A 20,929-nucleotide genomic window follows, 5' to 3' on the forward strand; every position below is an offset into this window, starting at 1 on the left:
GACCAATATCCGTAACATCGGTTTGTTATAGGATTCTCGAACATATTCTCAGTTCGAATATAATGAATTTCCTTGAGACAGAGAAGTTGCTGTCCACGCATCAGCACCGCTTTAGAAAGCATCGCTCCTGCGAAACGCAACTCGCCCTTTTTTCACTTGATATCTTGCGAACCACGGATGAAGGGTATCAGACGGATGCCATATTCCTTGACTTCCGGAAAACGTTTGAGTTGGTGCCCCACTGCAGACTCCTAACTAAGGTACGAGCATATGGGATTAGTTTCCAAGTATGTGTGGGGCTCGAAGACTTCTTAAGTAATAGAACCCAGTACGTTGTCCTCGATGGTGAGTGTTCATCGGAGGTGAGGGTATCATCTGGAGTGCCCCAGGGAAGTCTGGTAGGTCCGCTGTTGTTTTCTATCTACATAAATGATTTTTTGGATAGGGTGGACAGCAATGTACGGCTGTTTGCTGATGATGCTGTGGTGTACGGGAAGGTGTCGTCGTTGAGTGACTGTGGGAGGGTACAAGATGACTTGGACAGGATTTGTGATTGGTGTAAAGAATGGCAGCTAACTCTAAATATAGATAAATGTAAATTAATGCAGATGAATAGGAAAAAGAATCCCGTAATGTTTGAATACTCCTTTAGTAGTTAGCGCTTGACACAGTCAAGTCGATTAAATATTTGGGCGTAACATTGCAGAGCGATATGAAGTGGGACAAGCATGTAATGGCAGTTGTGGGGAAGGCGGATAGTCGTCTTCGGTTCATTGGTAGAATTTTGAAAGATGTGGTTCATCTGTAAAGGAGACCGCTTATAAAACACTAATACGACCTATTCTTGAGTACTGCTCGAGCGTTTGAGATCCCTATCAGGTCGGATTGAGGGAGGACATAGAAGCAATTCAGAGGCGGGCTGCTAGATTTGTTACTGGTTGGTTAGATCATCACGCGAGTGTTACGGAAATGCTTCAGGAACTCGGGTGGGAGTCTCTAGAGGAAAGGAGGCGTTCTTTTCGTGAATCGTTACTGAGGAAATTTGGAGAAGCAGCATTTGAGGTTGACTGCAGTACAATTTTACTGCCGCCAACTTACATTTCGCGGAAAGACCACAAAGATAAGATAAGAGAGATTAGGGCTCGTACAGAGGCATATAGGCAGTCATTTTTCCCTCGTTCTGTTTGGGAGTGGAACAGGGAGAGAAGATGCTAGTTGTGGTACCAGGTACCCTCCACCACGCACCGTATGACGGATTGCGGGGTATGTATGTAGATGTAGATGTAGAAATACACAAAAATGGGGTCAGTGCATGAATGTTCGAACTCAAATACACACGCCGCTGGAGCTCCGGAGAGGGGATGCTTGCTCTCATTGGCAGCGGCGGAGTCGTTTGCGGCAGCGGCCTCGTGCCGCTGTGGCGGTTGTAGCAAACCCGTTGGTGCGCGTATTTAAACGTGCGGCCGACCGAATAACGGCCGATACCGCACCATTAAGGTTCCCTTCTGTAGTAACAGACTTTGGTTTACTTGTATGAGGAAGCACTGCTACCGACCCACTCTCTTCTAATCATAAATTGAATTGAAACGTCCCCTTGGAACAATTATACACGACTGTCCTTAAACTGACACACAATATTTTTAGCGCAACGCAATCTGACTTTCAAAAAAATCCCTACGAAAGAATGGCCCTGACTAACATTAACCTATACCTTTCACAAATCACTTACCTCACAAAAATCTTCGTTACTGGAACTACTGCAATACAGCGAGCGCCACTACTGCCAGCTAAATAAAAGATTCAAACTACAGAGGGCACTAACTACTGATAGGCATAGTTAGCAAATGAAAGATTTTAATAGAGAACAAACAGTATATTTACCTTAATAGTGTTGAAAAATCATAATATACATAGGAGTTCATGACATCCAGTCTTAAAAATTTCCAAACTCCGCCATTTCTCTCCCCACATCCACCACTGCTGGCGGCTCACCTCCAACTGCGCAACGCTACGCGCTGTTTACATCCAGCTGCCCAACACTACAATGGCGAATATTACAACAATGCAAACCAGCCACAGACTGCACACAGCACAGCCAGTGATTTTCATACAGAGCGCTACATAACGTTGCCAATAAAAAAAACATAAACAGCCTACTTACAGAATTTACGAATACCTTGTCGAGATGGAGATTTGGCTTTTGGAAAACACTCCGCAGACAAGTCATAAACATCACTGTAATTATGGCAGTGTTTCCAAAATAAATACCTGCAGTTGTTTTTTCCCTTGACGATGGCAGAGATAGCTAAGCTCAAGAATTTTATTCGACTCGACGCGGCTTGAAAACCGAGAAGATTTTATTCAGACATGCCGCTGCGAAAGTCTCCGGGGACACGTAAGATCAAACTGCTATTGTCAACTGGCTAATAGGTATTGGGCACTACCAGTGAGCTCAGTACTGAACTGGAGACATGCGTGACGTCACAGTCGCCATGTCAAACCGGAGCAAAGTGTCAAATTGTTCTGCTACACAGAAAAAATAGCTATTACCATTTATGAACACTATATGATGCTGTGTGCGTTTAGTTTATAGTTCACAGTTACTGAAATAAAATGAACCTATGGCATTGATGGCCGGGACGCCCCATCCGGAGAAATTCGGCCGCCAAGTGCAAGCAGTCGACGCCACATTGGGCGACTTGTGTGCCGGTGATGAGGATGAAATGATGATGAGGACAACACAACACCAAGTCCGCGAGCGGAGAAAATCTCCAGCCCGGCCGGGAATCGAACTCGGGCCCGCTGCCAGCTAAGCAGGCGGACTTGTTAGTTATTGCCTTGTACCTTCTAATCCTTCCCTGCAAGATTCGTTCTTACATTATTCTACTGTGTTTACATGCGTAATGTCCGTTCTGCCGGTAAGGCTGCTCACGTATCATGCTTCCCAAAAATCTTACCTCCGCGTAACATACTTTCCGCTTTCATTCTTTTCGCATTTTTATTTCCTGAATGACGAAACTATATAGCGATACCAAATGACCAAAACATTGACATGAAAAATTTCTTGTCATAGTTACCTCATCAGATATGTGCCGAACTTTCACACAATAACGCATTTGATGCAAAGTGCGTCTCGCTCTGCACCTAATGAGAAAAATTCTGTAAACATCATTAGGCAATAAAACTGCTAAGCCATTGCTTAGCTGCTGATTCAGCTGCTAACAGGAGAAAAATCTTTGATGTTAATATGAATCACTTTACAGATTGTTATGTTAACAATTTACAGGCAAGAATTTTGGGAAAGGAAGGACACTGTACCACACAAGCGGCTCGTAGTGAAATTGCGTGCTTGTGGAATATAGTCTCAGTTATGTGGCTGGATTTGTGATTTGCTGTGAGAGAGGTCACAGTGCGTAATAATTGACGGAAAGTCATCGAGTAAAACAGAAGTGATTTCTGGCGTTCCCAAAGGTAGTGTTATATGCCCTTTGCTGTTCCTTATCTACTAGGGCGGTTCAGAAAGTAACCTCCGATTGGTCACAGTGCGGGTTGTGGGGGGAGTAGCGACGCCATCTGTGCGTTCACGCACTCAACAGGTCAGTCGGCATCAAGCCGTGGTCGAGTGAACGTCGTACCTGCGCTAGTTTAGTTTTTGTGGCAGTTTGAAATGTGTGCTGCAATAGAAAACCCCGCCAAATGTGAAGTGCGTGCTGTCATAAGGTTTTTTACAGCCAAAGGATATTCTGCAGCAGCTATTCATCGTGAGCTTTGTGCCGTGTACGGACCAAGAGTTATGAGTGAAGGAGTTGTCCGTGAATGGGTACGTTTATTTAAAAGTGGACGAGAAAACGTTCATGATGAAGAGAGGAGTGGTAGACCATCATTGGTGACTGACGAACTCGTTCAGACAGTTGATGCAAAAGTTCGTGAAAATCGACGTTTCTCAATGTCGGAGTTGTCTACTGGTTTTCCACAGATTTCTAAGACTCACTTGTACGAGATAGTGACAGCAAGATTGGGTTACCGTAAGTTCTGTGCACGATGGGTGCCCAAAATTCTTACCGACCACCACAAAACTCAAAGAATGGCCTCTACATTAGACTTTCTGTCACGTTATGAGAACGAAGGAGAACCATTGTTAAACAGAATCGTGACCGGTGACGAAACCTGGATTAAGTACGTGAACCCTGAGACAAAAGAACAATCAAAGATGTGGGCACATTCAAATTCGCCTACCAAACCAAGAAAAGCCTCGCAAGATTTTTCTGCCAGAAAACTGATGGCAACGGTGTTTTGGGATGCCAAAGGGGTGTTGTTGGTTGAATTCATGGAACGTGGTACGACCATTAATCAAGACGTGTACTGTGAAACAATAAAAAAGTTACGACGGGCTATACAGAACAAACGCCATGGTATGCTGACTTCCGGTATCGTTTTCTTGCACGATAACGCCCGTCCTCACTCTGCTCGCAGAACAACGCCCCTTCTTGAGTCCTTCAAGTGGGACGTTATCAACCATCCACCTTACAGCCCAGACCTGTCGCCAAGTGATTATCACCTCTTCATGCATTTGAAGAAATGGCTTGGGTCACAGCGGTTTGATGACGACGAAGAGCTCAAAGATGCGGTCACAGGCTGGCTCCAGGCACAAGCGGGTGATTTTTATGCAGAAGGAATTTCAAAGCTTGTGAAGAGATACGATAAGTGCCTCAATCGCTATGGAGACTATGTAGAAAAATAGTGCAAAGATGTAGTTGTAAGATGTATATATTAAAATATTTTTATTTAACTTGGTGTATTTTTTTAAATCAACCGGAGGTTACTTTCTGAACGGCCCTCGTATATAAACGATTTGGGAGACAATCTGAGCAGCCGTCTTCGGTTGTTTGCAGATGACGCTGTCGTTTATCGACTAATAAAGTCTTCAGAAGATCAAAACAAACTGCAAAACGATTTAGAAAAATATCGTAATGGTGCGAAAAGTAGCAATTGACTCTAAATAACAAAAAGTGTGAGGTCATCCACATGAGTGCAAGAAGGAACTCGTTAAACTTCGGTTACACGATAAACCAGTCTAGTCTAAAAGCCGTAAATTCAATTAGATACCTAGGTATTACAGTTACGAACAACTTACATTGGAAAGAACACACAAAAAAATGTTGTGGGGAAGGCTAGCCAGAGGCTGCGTTTTATTGGCAGGACACTTAGAAAATGTAACAGACCTACTAAGGAGACTGCCTACACTATGCTTGTCCGTCCTCTTTTAGAATACTGCTGCGCGTGTGGGATCCTTACTAGGTAGGACTGACGGAGTACATCGAAAAAGTTCAGAGAAAGGCAGCACGTTTTGTATTATCGCGAAATATGGCAGAGAGTGTCACAGATATGATACAGGATTTAGGCTGGAAATCATTTAAAAGAAAGGCGTTTTTCGTTGCGACGGAATCTTCTCACGAAATTTCAATCACCAACTTTCTCCTCCGAATGTGAAAATGTTTTGTTGACACCGACCTACATAGGGAGGAACGATCACCACGCTAAAATAAGGGAAATCAGAGCTCGTACGGAGAGATACAGGTGTTCATTCTTTTCGCGCGCTATACGAGATTGGAATAACAGAGAATTGTGAAGGTGGTTCGATGAACCCTCTGCCAGGCACTTAAATGTGATTTGCAGAGTATCCATGTAGATGTAGATGAGGTGGTCCAATTGATTTATTGTTTTCGTTGATTCAATATATATCCGCAAGCCATACATTGTCAAATACATTTAGCTTCCCCAACCTCTGCCTCTACCCTGTGCTGCAGCTCTTGTTTCTTTTGTGAGTGCCTTTAATCTAATCTGAAGATACACGGTAGCAATACGTCGTTTTTAACTGTGACTCATACATGTCTTCACAGTCAATGGCAAAGAATACCGTATGCGCTTTGTCAAATACACTGGGTTACTCACCAAAGAAATAACAAACAGAATTAATAAGCCTGTCATAAAAATGGTGTGAGTTTAAATCACACTAGAGCAGAACGAAAGCATTTTTCTGTATGGTGCGCTATTTTAAACACTGCTACAGCTGCGTGAAGCAAACCACCTCTGTTAACCTGTCAACCTTCGTAGTAAAGGCTGCTGAATTTGACACAGGAGTCTTGCAGTAAGTGTGATCATTTTGGCACATGCACGGAACAGTAATAAGTTCTTTGCACTCAGCCGATCTTAACAATAGCGTAATCTTTCTCACAACATATCCTGATACGTCATAAATAATATTCAACATACCCCTCTTACACTTTTTTGTTGTGTTCCACGAAGCTGATTCCTAATTTATATACTGTACTATCAAAAGTAAGAGAACATTCTTTAAGATATCATTTGTCACTGGTATTATGTTTTATATAGCTGAAAACCTCCTGTAGATAGCCAGGTTCACAGTTTGCTGATGACACCAAACCACGAAGAATACTGGGGTGGAGCAAAAGAAACATAAGAGCGTACAAATCTATATGTCCTAGGGGGAATAGAAACGCAGAGTGACGGCAGATTGTCTGGTTAGTTCACTGTATCGCGTGGATTGCTTCTTTGCACCACTGTTTTTCAGTTTAAAGTTTAAAGGAAAGCCATTAAAATGTTCCTGAAGAATACTTTCCAGGTTGTCATTTACACAGTTTCATTAATTCAGCATTGTAATCAATTCTGCCATTGTTGCCACCTTTTCTTCATTCCGCTTCAGTTTCATCTGCAATCGTCTCACTTTATTCGTAAGGCCCATAATTCTGTACACTCGCACCACACTTCTCATGATTGCCATCAGATTCACATAACTTATTTGTCTTTTGGATCTCATTTTATTTCCTGAAACAAAATTTAAAAAAACCCATCAGCAACAATTACAAGCTACTACAAATTCATAAAGATACATTAACAGCAATGTGTATTCTTGTTGCTAGATAAATACATGGTTTTACTTCAGAAACTGATGGTTTATTCCGAACAAGTTGCCTTCTCCGATTGGCTTGGCTCTGAGCACTATGTGACTTAACTTCTGAGGACATCAGTCGCCTAAAACTTAGAACTAATTAAACCTAACTAACCTAAGGAGATCACACACGTCCATGCCCGAGGCAGGATTCGAACCTGCGACCGTAGCGGTCGCTCGGTTCCAGACTGTAGCGCCTAGAACCGCACAGCCACTCCGGCCGGCCTTCTCCGATTGATTTTCACGGGCAATCACGTATCGCATCCATCGTTTAGCACGAAAATCTAATAACTTGAAAAACTATGTCGGCCCACTCAGCTTCGAGTTAGATTTTTTTTTTTTTCGCTGTACCCATGTCTTCTGTCTGTTGAAGTATAAACTTACTTTTCTATTCACAAATATTTGCCAACTGATCGCAGATGGAGCCTCACTCAAGAAAAGCTGGCTGTTATTGGTTTCAACAGTTTTCGGAATGAGTAACTGGATTAGGCCAGTGAGCTCAGAGACGTGCTTCGCTATATTTTTCAGTCCTTCAGAGTTTGGGAAGTTTGTGATTCATGACTTAACACATCTCAGAAAAAAACCGCATTTGCAATTGTCACTTTTTTTACTTGATGTGTCACACCTACTTTGCCACATTTTTGCACCTAAAAGTTCTAGATCTCATACTTGCATGATGTTACTATTAGTTCCAGTTATCATCCTTCTCCCGTGTACGTTAAGCAGTATCTGTCTCGATCACCTCTTCAATATCTGCCTCGATGGCCTCTTCAGTGGGCAACTTTTACTATACGGAAACTTTGTGTTTTCGTGTCTAAGGGTGCCCAAGCCAGATTTTTGAGCTCCAGTGTATCAGTCGGAAGCTGTCTTCAGTTACAGACATTGCCGGCTGGTGTACGATGGCAACTGTTACCAATAACGACAAGATATAAAGCATGCGATACAACTTTAGTGCTGTAGACATTTATTTATTATTCTCATCATTTTAACAAATCGCTCATTGCCCATATTCCATTGTCCAGCATCAGCATTTTTTAACAAACAACAATCAGTTCTTCTACATGAAAGTGATTACTTATTTTATTACTCGTCAGTCATTGTAGTGTATCATACAATAAGTTAACGATAAACGTAAAAATTAGACGTATTGCACCCATCTCAATATATTTCAATTCTCTCAACATCTGGTAGAAGGAAAAATTCTCCTCCAGGCCGGATTCGAACCAGTGACCTATGGATGTCTGTGCATTCATCCTCTACAGTCCACCGCTCTACCAACTGAACTACCAGAGGAAACCCAAGAATGCGTCGCTTGTTGAGAGAATTCAGAGAACTAAACAAAAAAGAGAATCATAAATTTTTGTGTGTTGATGGTCCAACATCTGATACATTATTGGAAATAGTTGACAGCGTGCATAGGTGTCCTCATACATAGGTACTTCTCCCTCCACCCCGTCCCCTCCCTCTTGGAACCTGGTGTACGGTATTTTTATTCATTGGAAAAATCTTTCTAGCAGTGAGTTCTCCTGATTCCGCTAGAACCCAAACCCCTCGTTTAGCCAAATGTACCAGTACGTGGCTGATCGCAGTGAGACTATACAATGGCTTTATAAATTGCTGTATAACCGTTTGTTGTTTTTAAGTATTGAAGTAATGTACGCGTAACAAATATTGAGTAGATAACCATCGGAGCATTAGGATATAATGTTTTTTGTGTCACCTGTAAAATTAAGCTCTTGCGGCGTGATGTCTCAAATCTGATCATTTACATCGAAAATGAAAATGATGGTGTCTTGCAACCTACCCCCACGCCGCTTCCACCTATAAATTTTTGTGAATGCCAGATCCGCAAGATCAAAAAGCAAACTGGCTCAATGAGAAAAGTAATTCCACCAAGTCACCGTTCCTACAATAACTTGCCACTGGCAATTATTTTTAAGTCTGTAAATTTACAGGTGGAGTTTCACCTTAAACTACAGCGTTTGAGACACAGTAAAGTAAACGTGTCGTGTAATGCAATAATACATGCACTACACGATTATGCTCAGGTTTGTAATGTATAAATAAACATAATACTACTAGCGTCCGCAGACGAAAACGTAAATGTACCGGAGGACCATGAATTGAAGAGGACCGGAGGACCATGAATTGAAGAGGACCATATAATGATTCGAATCCATTCAGATTGTAACGAAAGACGAGAGTTGTGATAATCTCTTATTATTCATGGGTTAGTTAACAATCAAAATATACCTCTTTGCCGTTTACATGATGCGCGCGGACGCGAGTAAGGACTGTTGTCCGACCGACAGCCCATTCAGCACAGCCAAATCTCTCCCTCGCCGCGGCGAATGTACCGTTAGGTGCCCTTGAGGGGTGGTCCACTGACCACTGTGTCTCATGTCCTAACAGGGGCGGTGGCAAGGGGGGGGGGGGCTATGGGGGCTATAGCTGTATCATATTACACTGGATAAAATGACTTCAGAAATCAGCAAATATATTACTCCAACAGATTGAATTTTTTTTATTATGTAGCAATATAGGTTGCAAGGTATTCCAAACTCATTTTAACAAAAGAATAAGAGCGGCAAGTAGCTTACTACCTAAACCAATAAATATCAGCCGGCCGCTGTGACCGAGCGCTTCTAGGCCCTTCAGTCTGGAACCGCGCTGCTGCTACGGTTGCAGGTTCGTATCCTGCCTCGAGCAGGGATGGGTGTGATGTCCTTAGGTTAGTTAGGTTTAAGTAGTTATAAGTCTAGGGGACTGATGACCTCAGATGTTAAGTCCCATAGTGCTTAGAGCCATTTGAACCCATTTGAATTAATATAATTTAACTTAAAACAGGCGTCTTACTATTTATTAATACACATTTTTTACCCTGAACTGCAAAACAGTTACCAAAAACTACTTATGCAACACCAAATTTTACGAATTTGTCGGTAGAGGACCCCAACTCTCCTTTTGTTAGCCATATTCCTTCCCCCAACCACCCCCCCTCCCCCCAATTATCCTACCCCCCCTTGACCGACTTCTAGAATCGCCCCTGTGTACAAATACCTCCAGAGAGGACAGCACTGTCCAGAGACTCAGTCAAATGTGACGACCGAACATACCGGCCGCCAAAAAAATATTAATTTCTTTCCAGCATAATATAAGTAACCCAAGACCTACTAAATCATAGAAAATAACACAAGTAAATACACACAATATTGCAACCTTCAATCAGGTATTCTGTCCATAGAGTTTGTAACTTTTATCTCGAAATCATAATCACATAAACAAATATACATTTAAACATAAAACATGACAAAATACACTGAGTCTGCTGCAAGGCACATAGGACAAAAGAAGAAAACCACACAAATAAAAAACACAAATACACTGTTCACTTTTGTATCACATCACTCGGTAAAGGACATAGCTTGCAGATTGGTCTCTTGAAAACCCCTTGCAGTGTGTGAATAGTGTCCACTCGCACCATTCCATTGCTCCCAGGACGTATTCCTTCAATGATGGCCAGCTTCCAACATAACGGTGGCAGGTTATCGTCTCTTACTATGGCTAATGCACCAGGTTCCACATTCTGACTAGGGACTGTCCACTTGGCCCGCTGCTGCAGATGATGCAAGTAGTCAGATGACCAGCGCCGCCAAATGATCTGGAAGCCTTGCTGCAGTCGTTCCCACCTTGTGAGCAAGCTCAGGTTGGCTGTACCTATATCTGGCTGAGGGATGCATGTCAGGAAATGACCTGGGGTGAGGACTTGGGGATCAGTAGGATCACAAGACAGTGGTGTGAGAGGATGAGAGTTCAAGCAAGCCTCAATCTGGCAAGTCAGGGTTGTCATCTCCTCGAAAGTTGGACATATGGTTCCCATCGTCTGCTGCAACTGGTACTCCTGCTTCCCGTGTTCCGCCAAAGTGTGGTGATGCAGGAGGAATGAATTTCCAGACAGTGCCTTCTCCGTGCATAAAGCTTTTACCTGTGTCTGCTGATAATGACTGCTCACACCACCTTGTAACTCGCAAAGTTCCCTACTAGTTCCAACAAAGTTTTTCCCATTGGCGCTGTTCTGGTTTTGGTGCCTCCTTAATAACTGTTACTCTCATATCCATGTATCTTTTAAACAGATAGTAGTAGATGAACAGATGTCAAAAGCATGAGTAACAACACCACTTCTTTACTGAATGAAAATTGAAAGATTTTGAACAATCTTTTGAGTGGACACTGTGTTATAATTATAATGCCAGGTTGAGTGATGACGAACCTGTTACTAAGTAAGAGATAATTCTATGTGTAATGATTAAATTATGAGAAAAACAATATCGGCAAGTAACATTTGTGTTTTCATTTTCTCTGTACTCAATAATGCAAGGCAGAGTGTATAACTGTAGCTAAAGAAAGAACTAAAAATGAACAAATAAAATGTGATGGCAGAACTAAGGGGCATTTATGCCCCAAGTTGATCCATATTTCATAGACTTCATCGTGCAGTGTAGAAGGCTGATGCTGCTTTAAGCCACCAAGCAGTTGGTATCAGTAGGAATCCTAACCCCATAAAAAAAAACACGTGGATACGGAGCACGAGAACAGATTGTGTGAGCAGGAAACATGTCTTACTGGAGCAGACAGAGAAAACTGGTTCAACTGGTTCACACTATGAAGCTTTGCAGCTAACCATAACATTGTTTATTAATATTAACTATTTACATACAGCTCCAGCTAAACTGTCAGCATTATACACACTCTCTGCTTGTTAACTGTAATTTCATTAACTCCAAAATCAAATTCACATTTTAATTAGAATTTTATTTCAGATTGTCAGTCATTGGGTGTGAAACACTGAAGCTATTGCATATCCCCAGTGTTGAACTAGGTTCTGGAGAGGCCACATTTGTTTAATAGACTGATTGCATAAAAGTGATTTAGGGTGTAAAAGCGCCTCAGAAAATGTTTGCATGCAAATTTGCAACTAAACAACTTCAAACTGTCATTAGGTTCATGTGGAGATAATTGCATGTAGTCAAAATGGTGTTCAGCATGTGATGACTAAAATCTGTGAACTTACATTCAAGTATTTCCATTAGACTGGCTCTAAAGACTGTTTTTCCTTGATTTTTCTATTAAAAAAAACAAGGTGATATCAGGTTATTTCAAGACTTTCATTAAAGTAGCATTGAGATTTTTGCACTTGGCATTCCATTTTTCACAGTCCGTTGTGTGCTTGCATGGAGTCACAACTGGTTAACAAGAAGGCCAACTGGGACATTGAGACAACTTTAAAAGACACAAGATAATCAAATGTTTAGGTGAGGAATTAGGGAACTTGCAGTTGTGCTGGACTTTATGAGTTGGTCAATGTAGTCCTCCACATGCAACAACGATTCATGAGGAACAACTTGCACTGTTAGCATGTCCGACACAGCAATGTGGGAGCACTCCGCAGCTCACCGCAATTAATTAACAGGTTAGGTACAGGGGGGGGGGGGTATATTATCCACCCTTGGCATCCCTTATATGAGGAAACAGAGGAAACAGCCAACAGACTGTGAATGATTGTTGTGGCAAGAAACATTTTGAACAGTTGATTTTACGTGGAATTACCTATCAGAGAGTGTGGATTTGGCATGGCAAGAAGTGTTTGAACAGTAAATATTGCATCTGAATTTTTAATACAGCCAGTGAACAGTAAATTATTAATATAGCAGGAAACATTGACCAATAAATACTAAATGTGAAATTTGTAAACTGCCATTGAACAAAGACTAGTTGCTATTGTAGGAACTGTATTGAATAATTAACTATAAGTGTGGCAAAGTTGAATAAGCTGCACATTGGACATTATGAGAAACTTTCAACTTTGAGGGCCACATTGTTATGAACAGTGACATCGAATATTCCTGCATACTGCTTGTGGTAATGTTAATAACTTACAGTGAATAGTAGCAGAAGACATTAGTTGTGCACTGTTGTTATGGGACATAATGAATGTTAGGAGCTGTGAGTGGATGTTTATTCCCACAGTTGTAATCTGATGACAGCATGCAAACTGCAAGTGGAACTACTTAGTGAAGACAACATGCTCATTGGATGGCAAGGAAGATTTCGAATGTGGCGACAACAGGAGTGCATTACTGGTGACTGATGGTGACCTGGCAGAAAAATCAGATCGGCAGCACTGTGTCAGCTTGATGGCATTAACAGCACTTGACAGATGGTATGTGTGACTTCAAGTGCTCCAGGCAATAGCAGCAGACTACTGGTAACTGGCAGATCGGTACGTGTGGCTTCAGTTTTCATCATAGCATCAAGGCAGTGCCTGACTTTGCAGTAATTTATATAAACTGTGCCGCGCAGTCTGAGGCTCCTTGCCACGGTTTACGCGGTTCCCCCCATCAGAGGTTCGAGCCCTCCCTTGGGCATGAATGTGTGCGTTATCCTTAGCATAAGTTAAAGTTAGATTAAGCAGTGTGTAAGCATAGGGACCGATGACTTCAGCAGTTTGGTACCATAGGAACTTACCACAAATTTCCAAAAATATAAATTGTATTTACAAAACAATTAAAGAAAGGAACTTTTGTTTCAATGTGAGGGAATTAAATCTTGTAATTTTAAAAATTACACATATCATGTTTTATAAATAATAACTCTTATAAATCAGGGACGATGAGTTCAGTCAATGAAGAAACAGGTGATGAGCTTGTCACCCAGGGAAGCGTTCCTAACAATGAGGATACTATTCATGAATTAGTTAATCATCAGAATGATGCTTTATTACTTTCAAGTCATTTTGTAATGTACCATATGATGAAACTTTTGAGGCAAATGATATATCTCATTATCTAGCTTGTGATGACATTGAGGCATATGGGGAACAAGATGTTGATGATGGTGTAAATCATGTGGAATCAGTGGAAGTGTCAAGCAGTGGCGATGAAATTAATATTGGAACACCAGAAAATATTAGTCTTATGGACCTATTATTTGAAATGAGACAAATGTCAAAAGTTTTGGGTAGGAAATTTGATCATAATCTTGACCAAAGTAATAATGAGTTTAAAAATAAACTTATAATAAAAACGATAAAGCTAATGAGAGAACTGATCAGCTGACAAAGTCTTGTATAGAGCCAAAATATGATGTTAAGATCTGAGATGACAAGCAGAAAAAGTTCATAAAAGAGCCAGCCGGAGTGGCCGAGCAATTCTAGGTGCTACAGACTGGAACCCTGTGACCGCTACAGTTGCAGGTTCGAATCCTGCCTCGGGCATGGATGTGTGTGATGTCCTTAGGTTAATTAGGTTAAGTAGTCCTAAGTTCTATGGGACAGGTGACCTCAGCAGTTCAGTCCCATAGTGCTCAGAGCCATTTGAACCATTTTTTCATAAAAGGAAATAGGAAGACAAACACCAAAATTGATCAGCTTAGTAAACTGCTAAAGAAAATGAAAAGAGAATTTTCAGAAAGAATTAGTAGTACTGAAAATAAAATCCAGCAATGCAGTGGCTAGATTAATGAAGTAACATCTAATGTTGAGAAAAAACTACACCAGATCACACTGTTAGATTTTGTTATAACAAAATCACAAATTCTGAGTCATAAATTAAAGAGGTAGGCCAAAAAGTATGTGAAAATTCTTGTAAACTAGGTAATGTCAAAACTGAGTGTCGTAACAATGCAAGTCAAATGTCTATAAAAATAAAAGAAACTGAACAATCAGTAACTGAAAATATTGATGTTAACAGCCAGGAATTAAACGAATATGGGAGCAAGTTCAAAACAGTATTAAATGTTAGATGCCTGATATTTCAGTTGATGACAGTTTCTTGTGTGTGTGCCAAGTCCATCAATTTTTAATAGGGGTCTCCGTTCATTTTGTGTTTGTAAAAAAAAAAAAAAAAAAAAAATGACAATGCTTTGTAAAAGCATGGGATGATAGAAGGAAAATTGGGTACTTTATTATTGGAAGGCATGGCATTGTTATGGGGAATGAGAATGAGTTCTTTTTGTAAAACATGGGGAGGATTTAGTAATTCTTTTCTTAGCCACTATTGGTCAAAAACTGTGCAAAACAGTATGTGTAGTGATAATTTTATGGGATAAAATTTTGTTGAGAGTAACTGTCACAGTTATAAAGAATTCTTTCAGAATTACTGGGAAAGGATTTATATTTAGATGATCCATAATGGGAAAGGATATAATTTCAGTTGTTTTAATTAAATTGACTGCAAGTGTACAAGAGAAATTATTGGGAATTCTGAAACACAGTGTTGACATTTTGCATGCTCTTGAACAGCTGGAGTCTTTGTTGGCATTCATCAGTGTAGAGAAGGGTTTAGAGATGATGGATGGAACAAGTTAATTGGGAAGAATGACAAAAAGACAGCAGGAGAGATAATTTTAGAAGACCACCAGACAGAGGTAGAGGTGAATGGAGTCCTGAAGGTTATCATAATAATTGTGGAAATAATCAAAGAGAAGTGAGAAAAGAGGAAGAAAGATTGAGAGCAGATGAAGTAATTGGTATGGAGAGAATTGAATGGACCACAGCAGGAAAACTAGTTAGAAGTTCTGATGAGGTCTGTTTGACAACTAAACATGTACACAGGGTTGGTCAATGTGAACTATTTAAGATATGATGAAATGTATTGAATATAGACTGAAGACTGGTAAATTGAAAATGTTTTATATTATGAACAATAGATTCCATCATTTTATAAGATTTTAATACAGTTCTTCCTTCTATTGAATGGCTACAACATCTTGTGCCATTATACAATGATCAGACTTATAATTATGTTTACATATTGAAATTATCTCTGATTTTGTTACATGTAAGTTATTTTTGTTTGTCTGGAATTTTATGAGTTTTTGTAAGATTAATGGTTAAGCTGTTGACTGTTTACCAGTTGCAAGCCTGCTATATTATTTCTTACTGTCTGGCACATGTTTGGGTCCTTTATCAGTATACTTGTAAGTTTGCTGATTCAGCTAATGGCCTGATCATTGACTGCATTGCGGGTGTGTGCAAAACACCAATAAGTGATGTCTTCCGCAATCAGTGCTATGTCTTAATTCGATCACCTAACCACCCAGAGTCTTGAGACTTGTCGTCAGCAAACATTACAGTTTTTGAAGTGTCCTCCAGTGTCCCAGGAAATTCATTTATATGTAGTAAGAACAGGAGTGAGCCATGCCCTGAACCTTGTTGGATACTAAATTTAATGTAATTGCTTTTATATTACTCACTAATGTGACCATCTGTTTTCTATTGTCTAAATGACACTTCACCCATTAAAAAGTGATACCTGTAATGTTGTTCCATTTCCCTAGCTGAACTTTATGATCTATGCAATCAAAGGTCTTGGTAAGAACACATAAAATACCATCAGAGTAATTTTTCTTGTTTGCTTCTGTCAGAACTGAGTTCATGAGCTCATATATTGATTTTTCTGAGAAGCCTTTTCTGTTAGGCTTTCACACTGACTCGAATTAAACTGGGAGGATCTTATTAGCCATGTTTGCAAGAGAACAGCAAGAATAAGCTAACTCACAGGTGAAACAAACTGGTATTTGATGGATTGGAGCATAGAATGTCAGATCCCTTAATCGGCCATGTAGGTTAGAAGATTTAAAAAGAGAAATGGATAGGCTAAAGTCAGATATAGCAGGAATTAGGGAAGTTCAGTAGCATGCGGAACAAGACTTCTGGTCAGGTGAATACAGGGTGATAAATACAAAATTAAATAGGGGTATGCAGGAGTAGGTTTAATAATGAATAAAAAAAATAGGAACACTGATAAGCTACTACGAACACCATAGTGAACACATAACCAGGTGTACTGGTATGAAATAAGCGTTTTTTTTTTTTTTTTTTTTTTTTTTTTTTTTGTGAAAATGAAACACTAATTTTGAATTGAAAAGTAAAAACATTTTATTCAAAGTACTGACCATTGCTTACTATACATTTTGATTACCTTTCTGGCAATCTGTGGACACCACGCCAATAGAAATCTTCGTCTTTTGAAGCAAACCAATCAGACAACCAATTTTCGACTTCTTCATAGGAATCGAAGTGTTCCTCAGCCAATGCATGTCCCATTGATGAAAACAAATGGTAGTTGGAAGGGGCCAAGTCTGGTGAATACAGCAGGTGGGGTAGCAGCTCCCAGCCAAGTGTTTTGATTGTATCCTGAACCAGTTTTGCTTTGTGTGCAGGTTCATTGTTGTGTAAAAAAATTACTTTGCCATGTCTTCTGGCCCATTCTGGTCTTTTTTTTATCAGTGCATAGTTCAAATTGATCATTTGTTGTCTGTAGCAATTAGTATTCACAGTTTCACTGGGTTTTAGAAGCTCATGATACACCACGCCTTTCTGATCCCACTAAACACAGAGCATTGTCTTCTTGCTGAATTGATCTGGTTTTGCAGTCGATGTTGATGGTCGTCCCGGATTAACCCATGATTTTTCCCATTTAGGATTCTTAAAATAAATCCATTTTTCATCGCCAGTAACGTTCTTCATTTCTTCCATCAAAATCATTATTTCTGAACCATTGAAACCATCTTTTGCATGTTGCTTCTGATAGAGCATGATCACCATATGCCTCGACAAACATTTGATGCGACCCTGCAGCACTTTTTTTCAAATGAAAACAAAAAATTAATGCTTTCCGCAAATCATCACTTTCTGTTACAAAATTTGACATTGTTAACATGATGAAAACATATGATGTTGTTTGTTCCATGACTTGATGTATACTAAATATCTTTCACAGATGTCATACCGACCAAACAAAAAAAAAAAAAAAAAAAATTAAGGCTCGTTCACAACAAATGTTCCCTATCGACACATTTGTATCTTAACGCTCATTTCATACCGGTACACATGGTATTGTAGCCAAGATAGACATGAAGCCCATGCCTGCGACAGTTGTACAAGTTTATATGCCAACTAGCTCCACAGATGATGAAGAGATTGCTGAAATGTATGATAAGATAAAAGAAATTACTCAAATAGTTAAGGGAGCCAAAAATTCAATGGTCATGAGGGACTGGAATTTGATAGCAGGAAAAAGAAGGCAAGGAAAAGTGGTAGGTGAATATGGACTGGGAAAGGAATGAAAGAGGAAGCCACCTGGTAGAATTTTGCACAGAGCATAACTTAATCATCGCTAAAACTTGGTTCATGAATAATGAAAGGAGGTTATGCATGTGGAAGAGACCTGGAGACACTGGAAGTTTCAGATCAATTATATTGTAGAAAGAGACAGATTTAGGAACCAGTTTTTAAATTGTAAGATATTTTCAGGTGCAGATGTGGACTCTGACCACAATTTATTGGTTATGAACCAGAAATTAAAACTGAAGAAACTGCAGAGAGGTAGGAATTTAAGGAGATTGGACCTGCATAAAATGAAAGAACTAGAGGTTGTAGAGAGTTTCAGAGGGAGCATTAGGGAATAATTGACACAAACAGGGGAAAGGGATACAGTAGAAGAAGAATGGGTAGCTTTGAGAGATGAAATAGTGAAGGCAGCAGAGGATCACGTAGGTAAAAAGATGAGGGCTAGTAGAAATCCTTGAGTAACACAAGAGATATTGACTTTAAATGATGAAAGGAGAAAATATAAAAATGCAGTAAATGGAGCAGACAAAAAGGAATATAAATGTTTTAGAAATGTGATCAACAGGAAGTGCAAAATGGCTAAGCAGGAATGACTAGAGGACAAACATAAGGATGTAGAAGCACATATCACTAGGGGTAAGATAGATGCCGCCTACAGAAAAATTAAAGAGACCTTTGGAGAAAAGAGAACCACCTGTATGAAGATCAAGAGCTCAAATGGAAAACTAGCCCTAAGCAAAGAAGGGAAAACCAAAATGTGGAAGGAGTACATAGAGGAGCTATATAAGAGTTATGTACTTGAGGTCAATATAATGGAAATAGAAGAGGACATAGATGAAGATGAGGTGGGAGATATAATACTGCATGAAGAACTCGACAGAGAACTGAAAGACGTAAGTAGAAACAAGGCCTGTGAGAAGACAACATTACTTTAGAGCTACTGATAGCCTTGGAAGAGCCACCCAAGACCGAACTCTTCCATCTGGTAAGCAAGAAGTCTGAGGCAGGCAAAATACCCCCAGACTTCAAAAAGAATATAATAATCCCGATTCCAAAGAAAGAAGGCATTGACAGGTGTGAAAATTACCAAACTATCAGTTTAATTAATGTTAACTGGAATACTCTCTTTCAAATTCTGAAGGTGGCAGGGGTAAAATAAAGGGAGCAAAAGGCTATTTACAATTTGCACTGAAACCAGAAGGCAGTTATAAGAGTCAGGTGGCATGAAAAGGAAGCAATGGTTGAGAAGGGAGTGAGACAGGGTTGTAGCCTATTCCTGATGTTATTCAGTCTGTACATTGAACAAGCAGTAAAGGACATCAAAGAAAAATATGGATTAGGAATTAAAATCCAGGGAGAAGAAATAAAACCTTTGAGGTTCGTCGATGACACTGTAATTCTGTCAGAGACAGCAAAGGACTTGGAAGAACAGTTGAATGGAATGGGCATTGTCATAAAAAGAGGATATAAGATGAACATCAACAAAATCAAAACGAAGGCAATGGGACATAGTTGTATTAAAGCAAGTGATGCTGAGGGAATTATGTTACGAAATGAGACAGTTAAAGTAGTAGATGAGTTTTGCTATTTGGGCAGCAAAATAACTGAGGGTGTTCGAAGAAGAGTGAATATAAAATGTAGACTGGCAGTGGCAAGAAAAGCGTTTTTGAAGAAGAGAAATTCGCTAACATTGAGTATAGAGTTAAGTGTCAGGAAGTCTTTTCTGAAAGTATTTGTATGGAGCATAGCCATGTGTGGATGAAACACGGATGATGAACAGGTAAAACAAGAAGAGAAAAGAATCTTTTTAAATGCTAATGATAAGATGGATAGATCATGTAACTAATGAGGAGGTACTGAATAGAATTGAGGAGAAGAGGAATTTGTGGCCCAACTTGACTAGAAGAAGGGAACAGTTGGTAGGACATGTTCTGAGGCATCAAGGGATCACTAATTCATTACTGGAGCGAAGCATGGAGACTGAGAGATGAATACACTAAGCAGATTCAGAAGGGTGTAGGTTGCAGTAGTTGCTCGGAGATGTAGAGGCTTGCAAAGGATAGAGTGGCATGGAGAGGTGCATCAAATCTGTCTTTAGACTGAAGACCACAACAGCAACAACAACAACAAGCTATTTCACATGGAAACTGACAGATGTAGTCACTGGTGAATATCTGAAGGTTGCATATTTTGGCCTATTTCAATCACACATGTCCTATGGCATACTGCTATTGGGACATTCCAGCTATGTCAGTGGAATTCTGAAAATTTTTTTAAAGAATGTAATTAGAATAATGAGCGAAGTTACCCCTAAGGAACACTGCCATCCCTCTATATCAAGCTCCAGATATTAACTGTTGTTAATCTATATATATACAAAGGATTGCTTTGTGCCAAGAGCAAAATAAATGAGTTCACCACCAGAGAGATGACCAGAGGCAAACTGAATCTTGATATACCAAGACACAGGCTCACAAAGACGGAAGACTCACACAAAACAATAAACTTCCAATACCTGCTCGGACATTGCCCTATAATATTTTCAAAGTTAATGTGTATGATTGGTTACGCAAATACTCATATTACAAGCTAGCCAAAATATCTGAAATAAACTTGATTGACATTAGTACTTAAGGATATTTCTAAAAGATATGGAACTGAATTGTGAAAAGTTCGCTGTAGAAATTATTCATAATTGTATATTTAATGATCAAACCTATTCCACTGTAAGTGGTCAGTGGTGAATAAACTGAGTAGTAAAACAGGAATCCAAACTGCGCTGTTGTTAAAAGGTTTTTCTTAAAAAGATGGTTCAATATTCCTTTGTG

At 39.9% G+C, this 20,929-nt stretch overlaps 1 non-coding gene across 1 annotated transcript; it reads right to left on the reverse strand.

The window, feature by feature from the left end:
• Window positions 1–8,173: 8,173 nt before the first annotated feature.
• Window positions 8,174–8,263, reverse strand: Trnay-gua. The gene is given in 2 exon segments: window positions 8,174–8,209; window positions 8,227–8,263. It is a non-coding gene; the product is annotated as a tRNA-Tyr (tRNA).
• Window positions 8,264–20,929: the final 12,666 nt, after the last annotated feature.

This window comes from Schistocerca americana, chromosome 8 (genome assembly GCF_021461395.2).
Source record: "Schistocerca americana isolate TAMUIC-IGC-003095 chromosome 8, iqSchAmer2.1, whole genome shotgun sequence".
Lineage (NCBI taxonomy): Eukaryota > Metazoa > Arthropoda > Insecta > Orthoptera > Acrididae > Schistocerca > Schistocerca americana.